This window comes from Oreochromis aureus, linkage group 3 (assembly GCF_013358895.1).
Source record: "Oreochromis aureus strain Israel breed Guangdong linkage group 3, ZZ_aureus, whole genome shotgun sequence".
Classification (NCBI taxonomy): domain Eukaryota; kingdom Metazoa; phylum Chordata; class Actinopteri; order Cichliformes; family Cichlidae; genus Oreochromis; species Oreochromis aureus.
Genome location: NC_052944.1, coordinates 67,771,278 through 67,781,663, shown reverse-complemented (window position 1 = coordinate 67,781,663; position 10,386 = coordinate 67,771,278). Strand labels below are relative to the sequence as shown.

At 41.0% G+C, this 10,386-nt stretch overlaps 1 long non-coding RNA gene across 1 annotated transcript; it reads right to left on the bottom strand.

Annotated features, from left to right (window-relative positions):
* Positions 1 to 6,625: 6,625 nt before the first annotated feature.
* LOC120434768 lies at positions 6,626 to 9,077 on the bottom strand. The gene is made up of 4 exons (XR_005609344.1): positions 9,024 to 9,077; positions 8,764 to 8,937; positions 8,576 to 8,649; positions 6,626 to 6,704 (listed from the first exon to the last, which is right to left on the bottom strand). It is a non-coding gene; the product is annotated as an uncharacterized LOC120434768 (long non-coding RNA).
* Between the last annotated feature and the right edge of the window lie 1,309 nt (positions 9,078 to 10,386).

The following is a 10,386-nucleotide window of genomic DNA, read 5'->3' as shown; positions in this document are numbered from 1 at the left end:
ACAGGTATATTGATTGCAGTGTCTCTAAACGGGATGTGGCGGTTTGCAGTGTCGTTTTATTTTTTGCACCGTTTGTTTGGTAGGTCTCATGTGCAGCTGGGATATCAGCAGGATGTGTTGTAAGTCCTGTCTGGAAATAACTGGGAAAAGTAATTAATGTAATAAATAAATTATCAATTTATTTCTTTGCCCCTTTTATTCGGTACCTATGTCCTCAGTTACATTTTGTTCATTTAGTATACAAGATCCAATTTCAGTCAAAATAACTTGTTGAGGGAATGTCTTTGTGAACTGAATTCTATACTGCCCCCAGCACTGTAGACAGAATGTATATAAGAGGAAGTCATAAAGTCAGCAAGCAAAGAAGACACAAGGAGCAGGTGTATCAAGCAGTAACCAGCCCTGAGAGGAGATACTGTGAAGGCCAAAGGTCAGATCTAACTATCATGTGTTGGACAAACTGAAGCTCCTCCTCTGCCATCTCTGTGACTGATGCCTTTATACACCATGCAAATACCAAGCAGCCACTATATTAGGAACACCTTGCTGGCACTGGGTTGCATGCAGCTCAGCACCCGTGCAACTCAGTTTTTCTGCTTTAATTCTGATCTCGCTGCTAAGTTTGAAAATGAAGTACTGAACAAATATATTGCAAAAAACACATAAACACAACCTAGTTCAACTTTGTTCATCAAAATTCTTAAGCTAAATCAAAATCAGCAAAGCTTCAGTACTGCAAACTTATAAATTATAGAGACTGGGCAGGTCTGCTCCCCAACATTAATAACTGAATAAGTGACTACAATAGAAGAATAGAATAACCCTTTATGCTCATTGAACATGTACATTAAAGTGCTCGACACCAACTGTGGAGTAAAATAAAATATTAGCAGGAATAAATAACAAATATATAAGAAATTTATACAATCAGGAGGAATACATTCAAAAATATGTACAAAAATAAGACAAAGGCATCAAAATAGTTGCAAACTGCTTGGAAGTAGCACAAAGAAAAGACTTGATCTGAATAAAGTCTTTGTGTGAGTGGCCTGAGTTATGGGGGTTATTTAGGCCATGGCTCAGATTGGTGAGATAGGTGGGTGGGCAGGATCAGGGTGGGGTGTTGGGGGATAGTGTTTGTTAACAGTCCGAATGGCTCAGCAGAAGAAGCTGTGGGAGATGTGTTCACCATTTATTATGAGAGGGGAGTGGACCATCTGTCTCTCCTGAAGTCCATTATGAGTTCTTTTGTTTTAAGGACGTTCAGCTTCAGGTTATTTTGTGAGCACCAACAGATCATCATCTCCACCCTGTACACTTTCTCATCTTCTTCAAAGATGAGCCCAACCATGGAGGTTTCAGCTACATACTTGATGATGGGGCAAAAGGACAGTGAAGGAAATATGATGTTTGATTCATTAAAACACTGCAAATAAAACTGTTTTATACAGCAAGCATTCAGTGTGTGGGAAACTATGGAGGACACAGATTAATTTTTTTTAATTTTTTCTCTTAAGATTGTCACAGAAAGCTGAGCATCCATCCCCAATCTTGTCTGGTTTCAGATGCTGGGCTTTGTTAGAAATTGGATGGTAAACTGGGAACATCATAAATAGACTGGTTCTTATATAGCGCTTTTCTACTCTTCTGAGCACTCAAAGCACTTTACACAACTTGTGCATTCACCCATTCACACCAGCACATTCCAACTCATTCACACTCTGATGGATGCATCGGAGAGCAACTTGGAGTTAGTATCTTGCCCAAGGATATTTGGCATGCAGACTGGGGGAAGGCAGCAGTCGAACCACCAAACTTCTGATCAGTAGATGACCTGCTCTACCGCCTGAGACCACCCCTCAGATGTCTACAAACATATAAAGAGTTATAACAGGAGTAATTTTGTGACACTTATGTGTCAGTGTTAAGTTTCCTCCATATCAGATATAAAACAGCTGCTTAACCTTGACAGTGCTTGAGGCACTTCGGGACTTCATCTGCTCTGCACTACCCGACTCACTGGACCCTCTACAGTTCGCATACCGCCACAACAGGTCCACTGATGATGCCATAGCCCTGACACTCCATGCTGCCCTGTCACACCTGGAGAAGAGAGACACGTATGTGAGAATGCTGTTTGTAGATTACAGCTCAGCATTCAATACCATCGTTCCCTCGAAGCTGGACAGGAAACTGCAGGATCTAGGACTGAGCAGCTCCCTCTGCAGCTGGATCCTTAACTTCCTGTCTGACAGACGCCAAGTGGTCAGACTGGGCAGCACCACCTCATCCCCCATCACACTGAACACTGGTGCTCCACAGGGGTGTGTACTGAGCCCTCTCCTGTACTCACTCTACACCTACGACTGCACGGCCACTAGAAACTCCAACATCATTGTGAAGTTTGCGGACGACACTACAGTGGTGGGTCTTATCACCAACGGTGATGAGACGGCCTACAGGGAGGAGGTCAGCGCCCTGACCCACTGGTGTCAAGACAACCATCTCACCCTCAACGTCGCAAAGACAAAGGAGTTGATAGTGGACTTCCGGAGGTGCAGAGGAGTACACACCCCCATCACCATCAACGGCGCCGCTGTGGAGAGAGTGAGCAGCTTCCGCTTCCTTGGTGTACATCTGGCTGAGGATCTTACGTGGTCAGTACACTCTTCTTTCTCAGGAGACTGAAAAGATTCGGCATGAGCCCCCGCATCCTCAGGACCTTCTATCGCTGTGCCATTGAGAGCATCCTCACTGGATGCATCACCACCTGGTATGGCAACAGCACCGCCTACAACCGCAAAGCTCTCCAGAGAGTAGTGCGGTGTGCTGAACGGATAATTGGAGGTGAGCTTCCCTCCCTCCAAGACATCTACAGGAAGCGGTGCCTGAGGAAAGCGGGGAGGATCATCAAGGACTCCAGTCACCCCAGCCACAAACTGTTCAGACTACTTCCATCAGGAAGGAGGTTCTGCAGCATCCAGTCCCGAACCAGCAGACTGAGAGACAGCTTTTTCCACCAGGCCATCAGACTGCTGAACACGTCATAGACACCTCACCCTCACTACTGGAACTTCAACATTATGCACTCCATACTGTACATTAATGCCACTGTTTTGCACATACCAACCTCTGTATATTTTATATATCTTATTTTATTGTTTACTTTATTTCATTTGTAAAACATGTATATACACACTCACACACACACACACGTAGAAAAACATATTTAGTACACACGTTCAGTAATGTATATACCTTTATATATTGTACATATATTTATTACTTTTTAGATTAACCATTTTTATATTTTGCTTGTTTTACGTTATTGTATTTTTGCACAACTCTGTTGCTTGTGAAGCTCGGACACAAGAATTTCACTCGCATGTACTGTACCAGTGTACCTGCACATGTGACGTGACAATAAAAGTGATTTGATTTGATTTGATTTGATTTGATTTGTCAGTAGGTGGCAGCACCAGACCATGGTTTCATATTGGGATGGCAGTTAGAAGAGCATTTTTCAACACAAAGCTTGACGCACACACATACTGATGTGTGGTTCCATCCTAAACTATCATCTGCACTGTTGGGATTCAGAGATTCTTTTATTGCTACGATATAACCTGCCTTATGATGAATGCATTAATAACATGGTTTACAGTATTATTTTATCAGTAATATTTCTTACAGGGTTTATATTGCATTGAATATGTTTGTTATCACATTGACCTTTCTATTCACAGGTTGAGTTCATTTTATACACATTGCATATCTGTGCTTGTTTAGAGTTGATGTTCCATCCAAGAGGGTTTTAAGCTTCACTGGTGAGAGTGTCCAGGTGATACATGTTGAGGGAAGATGAGAACATAGCAGGTTAATTGCATGCATGCTTACAATACACATAAATCTAGTAGCAGGCCTGAGCGAAGGCCCAAGTGTCTTCTGCTTCTTATTTGAGACCTGCGCCAATTCAGTCTACTTAGTGATTGGTGACGAGGGCCAATTATTAGCCCTTAACGATCCCGAAGGTTGAAGTTATTACCTTAAAAGGCAGGTGTTATAGAAAAGAGAAGTTATATGACTGTTTATAGTTATTAAGATGTACGAGATGTGCTCATGTCTGTAAACAATGTATTTTTGACTTGTATTGACGTGTATGTGTGGGCATTAATTTTCTATGCTATAAGACCAGCATTTGATGTATTTTTGTCAGAGGAGGACATATGCTGATGTTTCCTCTCCTGTGTTAATAAACTCATCGTTTGATTGCATTTGTCTGGTGCCTCCGTTGTTTGTTGTCTGGTCTGCAGTTGATCGATCTCGCTTCAGCACTTAGGTCACTTGTGTTGCCAGATGCCAAACTAAGTTATTTTATGTACTAGTGGTCACTTTTGGCATTACAACAAATGAAATATCTGCACAGTGGATGGATTAAACATGAATCAGATGTGTGTTTCTTCCTGCTACAATCAGCTGATGTCAGTTTGTGTGCATGGAGGAGGAAAATGGTGGTGAGGTAGATAGCATGAGAGGCTGAGAGTGTGATGGTAAAGTGTAAACTGCTTCAAGGACAGAAAAAAAAAACAAAACATCGCCATCGTGACTTCAGCTCTGTGCAAACATCTGTCACGGATCCGACTCTGGGGACTCGGGGTCCATGGGCAGTGGGGACTATGACTATTATTGTTATTAGTATTATCACTATTATTATTATTATTGTCATTACTATTATTATTTGGTGTGTTCTCTGCACTGCCCCTGTGCGCATCTGTTTGTAGGCAGGTATGTGTGTGTGTGTTGCCTTTCTTCTGTGGCCAAGTTACAGGCACCTTCAGGCCTGAGGGGCGTGGCCTGACTTGAGGACTGGCCACACCCGAAGTCCTTGTCGCACACCTGCTTCTCATCTGGGCTCGTTGGGGGAGCTATTTAGATGAGCGATGGAGCTTCCACTGACGCTGGATTATTGCGTTTGACTTCACGTCAGTCTTCAATCAGAATCAGAGAAAGTGAGTGTATGCCTGCTTGGATAAAGTGTGTAACGACTGCCTCTATTGTTTTCCCTCAGGAGGAATGTGGGATGAGAAGGAGCAGTGAGCACGGGGAGTGCAGGGACACTGAAGCAGAGAGCACAACACAGGGACTTTTTGGGAGGAAGACACAACACGGGAGTCTGGGAAACTGGGGAATTTATTGTTTCGTACTTCACCACTCTGTAAATAAACACTGTTGCACTGAAGAGTCCGGCGTTTGGGTCCTGTTTCCCCACCTCCCCACGGTCTGCCAACACAGACCGTGACAACATCTACACAAAGAGCACACTAACACCAAGCTACCCGGCAGAAAATTCTTACAGATTTGACTTCCTTGAATTAAAACTCTTCACACACACACACGTTGTTCTTTTAAGTCTCTGAATGTTGTTCCTGCTGTCTGTGGTTAGTCTGTGGTTGAGGTTAAGCTGTTTGCCTGTTCTTTGTTATCTCCTCTGAATAGAGGTGTGTATCGGTTAGAAACAATTCACATTTTTCATCAGTGCTCTTTCTGAAACCCACAGAACCACATTACAGAAACAAAATGTGACAACAAAGTTTATTGATGCTGCAGAGAAACCAGGTCACTGCTGTAGAAGTGACAGCATGGTGCCACGCTTAGAAATGAAATGTAACAAACAGCAAAGTTACTGAGGACATTTAAAATAATGCATTACATTTATATTTTCAATTACTTTTAGTTAAACTATATACAGACAGACTTATACAACCACAGAGAGTGTATATTATAATGAGAAGACACAACACAATATAACAAACAAATATTACAAGTCAAATTCCTCAGGTTTGATGTGCTGTGTGGACCAGTTAGAGACCAGCAGCTGGTCATTGGTTGGACTGGTGGACTACTTCAGTGAAGAGGAGACGTCTGGCTCTGGTTTAAAGTATTAACACAAACACACACAGTTCAACATGAGAAGAATATGCAACTCTAAAACTCTGTTATGTTTATGTGAAGTAAACTAACAGAATGGGGAGAGGATTTAAAGCACATTTCTAATAAATTTACATGTGATGTTGAGTGTTCAGACAGTGAGGGAGACATTGTTTCAAGGATCAAACTGGTTACAGGAGAAACAAACTCAAGATAAAGCTTCATTTATGTGAGTTCAATTTAAATTAAGCTAAAACTTTTTGGGAATTTGAAGAAGTTTCAGTATTAATTATGAAGTAAGTGATGCAAATGTTTGTTTGTTTTGTTGTTTTGTTGTTGTTGTTGTACACAGTAAACATGAAGCCTGATTGCAAAATTCTTTATAACAGTAAAGCATTAATGTAGTATGTAACAGTTATAATTCATAACATCATATCAGTGATTTGACATTTTTAAGGGATCATCTTGTTCACCTTGGATTTCTTTAAAGGTGTATTTTTAGTTTCGGTTTCCTCTCACTGAGCTGTTGATGATTTACTTCAAACTGTTATTTACTAGCATAGTGAGCTAAGATCAGTGTGGAGAAGAAAGCTTGCTGCAGGTCTCTAACAACTTCAGACATTTATTTACTGTTTTTACTAAATGTGGAAAATAAAAAAGAAATATTCTGCTTTTAATGAATAAAGAGCAGCTGCACCTGTTTGTTCAGGCAGCTGTTTGTCCATAAAAGATGTCTTCAGTTCTCAGGGCTGAGTGGACAACAGCTGGATCACTTTCTGTACAATAAAACACACACAGATGGCATCAGTGCAAGTGCTACAAGTTATAAAATCCCATTAAATGGGATTTGTGTTAAAAAACAATAGCCACTTGTTATATTTGTTCACTAATTTTCAAAAATAACGAGAAAAAAACCCACATTTTATCAGAAGGTACAAAACAGACCCATACTTTGTCACACTGTGATGAGAGTTTGCTGTTTGTCTTCATTTAACAGCTCAGTGGAAACAGCAGGAGGAGCTGCTGTGGTTTTACATGCAGTGTTTTTAAAGGACAGTTTGAGGTGGTGAGATGTGGTTCATTTAAATTTTACTTCAAACATTATTTTCATGTGGAGTTCTAATGTTAATTTGTCTTTTAATTGATAAAAAGTAGAATAAAGAGTTCTGTTTTTATGTTTTATACAAATATTCATCATTTAGTGATGACAAATTTACTGGATTGAGGCTGGTTCACGGTGCAGCTGCAGTTTTCCTGTTAAGCACTTCATGACGTCTGTCCTGCACAAATACATCGTGATCACAGGCATAACAACTCAAAGTGAGATACTGTGGCCTATCATAAACTCTCATGATCTTCTTCAGCTGAGCTATCACAGGCATAAAACAGATTTACTCATAAATACAAATATAGTGTCTGTACGTGTGGAACTAAGAACAGCCCAATAACCAGGGGTCCTGAGACTGACTGGAACAGGATGTCATGCAAACTATAAAAACACAAAACTGTGACATATATGTGAGCAGAACTGATCTAAGTTTGATTCTGTTTGCACACTAACAGTCCTGCAGTACAACCTGAGCAGATGAAGTATTTTTATCTGACAGAGGAAACATGACGACCACAGAGCTGTTAGTTTCTGTTAACGGACTAACCACAGGCTGAAAAACACATGCAAAGAACAGCATTCATTAACATCACCTACAAACTCAGAACATACAACTCTGTTCTGTCAGCCGAAAGTGGCCTGAGCATAAAACAGCTTTTCTTTCTCCCGTCTCACAACTTTCAGCTTTCTCAAGCTCTCTGCTCTCTGTTGGCCTCTTCATCTCTCCTGGATTTCGGTGGCACAAAAACTCCAGAGTGCACAAGTTCTAGAAGACAAGACTACCAGGTCATCTTTTACCAGGTTTAAAGATATTTCAGACTTTGATGCTGAAATGAAAATCAATTTTAAAAAAAAAATCCGTCCATTTACAGCAGGAGAGTGATTATTATGAACAATCACTGAATGTCAACTGGGAAAAAGTTTTAAATGTTATTTTGTCAAAGACTGAAACAGTGCTGCTACTATAGCTACATATTATACTGCAACACTCAGAAACTTTTAAAATAAAATGTGCACGAATTGTGTTAAAGTTGCCAAATTCCAGACTGTCAGAGATTATCAGTAGATGCAGCTAATCTATCAGTATGAGAAGCCTATATGATATTCTTCCTGAGATAAAAACATTTTCAGACAGCATTACATCTGAATCTAAGGTCAAGGTCACCAATGTTTGAACTTGTATGAGATTTTTTGTACGTAGTGAGTTGTTGTATTCATAAAGTTGTGTGACACATTATCTCCAAAAGTTGATTCTGTTCATCTGGACGTAGCGTTTTGTGGGAGAAACATTTCGTCACTCATCCAAGTGACTTCTTCAGTCTCAGCTGACTGCAGGTTTCCCCAAATCTTATAAACCATACATTTGCATAATGACTGAAACCAGCCCACTGAAGGAACAATGGGCTGGAAGGTCAGTTACATCAAGACGTGTGACACATTAGTTTGAGCTCAGTGAGTTCACAGAGTTCCTTTAGCCAAGTTTTATAATTCCTCTAAATATTAACATGAAGCATAAACACACAGCGCATTAAAAACTACCTCTGATTGGCTGTTGTTGATGACTTGAGATTTTCTGTGACTGTACGTGATGTCATCTCTAACTTCTCCATCAGCTGAAATGAGCCAGAATGAACAGCAAATGGATTTACTGTTTCATTCTGTGAGAAAAATATTAGTGAGTACCACATTAAAATAATTTACTGTGAAAAACAAAATCTGAGTCTCACCTTCAGTTTTCCTCTGAACACATCGTCTCCCTAATAGAACCAGTAACACCAGTAAGAACCCACAGATCGATTTAAGAAATGACAACACAGAGAGAGCAGTGGAGGACAGTGATGGAGGAGAAGTGGATGAAGATGGAGTTGTTGATGTAGGTGGAGGTGTGGTGGTGTGTTTGTCTAAAATAAAGCAAACACAGTCATTAAGTTGTCGTCACATTGTGAATGTTGAAAGCTGCAGAAACACAGACAGGTGAGTGTGTCACCTGTGACAGTGATCCAGCTGGATGGAGACTCTCCATGACCGCTGATGTCACACTTGTAGAGGCCTTCATCAGACCTGGAAACATGCTGGATGGTCATGTGACCTGTAGGCTGCTTCCTGATGAGGGAGCCATCTTTATAGAAAGCAGCTGGGAGGTTGGAGGAGTCTTTGTTTTACAGAGCAGAGTGACGTCATCTCCCTCCATCACAGGGAGGACAGGACTCTGCAGGATCACTGATCCACCTCAACACAGAGACAAACTACAGCATTTCATCCATTTACACACAGCTTCATCAACACTAACTCCACACACTCAGCTTACCAGTGACTGTCAGGTTAACCATGTTACTGATGGGACCCTCTCTGGACTCACACCAGTAAACTCCACTATCCAATGTGAAGATGTAGCTAATATTACAGGAAGGACCAGCTCCTTCTCCCCACCCATCTCCACACTGAGTCCTCTGTTGTTTGCTTGTGTTTCTCCTCAGAGTCCATCCAGCAGAGCTGTCGTCCTCCTCACAGCTCAGAGACACAAAGTCTCCTTCAAAGAACTGAGAGCTGCTGGGACTCACAGTCAGACGAGCTGTGAAGACGACTTTATGGAATATTATGCGCATAAAATAAATTATTTGACTATACTTCAGGATATTATACTTTTATACTATGCAGTGATCAATTTCTGTATTATCATGTCATGCTACAACAAAGCTTAAAAAAGGACAGGGCACTTAGTGAGGCTTAGTTCATGCCAGGTTTAAACTGTGACAGAAGAAGGTTACTGACCTTGGTTTGTTGTGCAGCTCAGCAGTGAGATCAGAACTAAAGAGAAATGACACTCAGGTTGTTTTAAATGTGACACAGTAAAAATAAATCCACCAGACTGTGGAGAACACAGACATCACGGGTTTTTACTGCGTTATCCACTGATGAGTGGAGAAAAGATGAAACCGTTTTCTCTTTCGTGTCCTACAGAGGCATGTCTGCTGGACTAGAGTGTTGACAATTTGTTAATATCACTAGTGACACATGTAGGAATGTTTAGCTTATTTTAGAGTTTAGACATGTGTTAAGATAGAATGTAGAATTATGGTAGAGACACTGACACTGCCCTGGATATAAATAAAGGCCTGACTGTGTCATGAACTTAGGAGTAGATCTTAGGAGACCCTCCCCAGTTTGAACTGTGAAAGTAAGACAAAGAGGAGTTAATGCTGAGTGGAAATTCCCCAGAGGATACCTGTGTGGGGGTCTCAACATTTAACTTGATAACTGTGGTCTGGAAGGGAGATGGTATTTATGGCCCCTAGGAAGAGACACACACCCACAGTGTTTTAACTGTTACTCACACATCCACATGCACA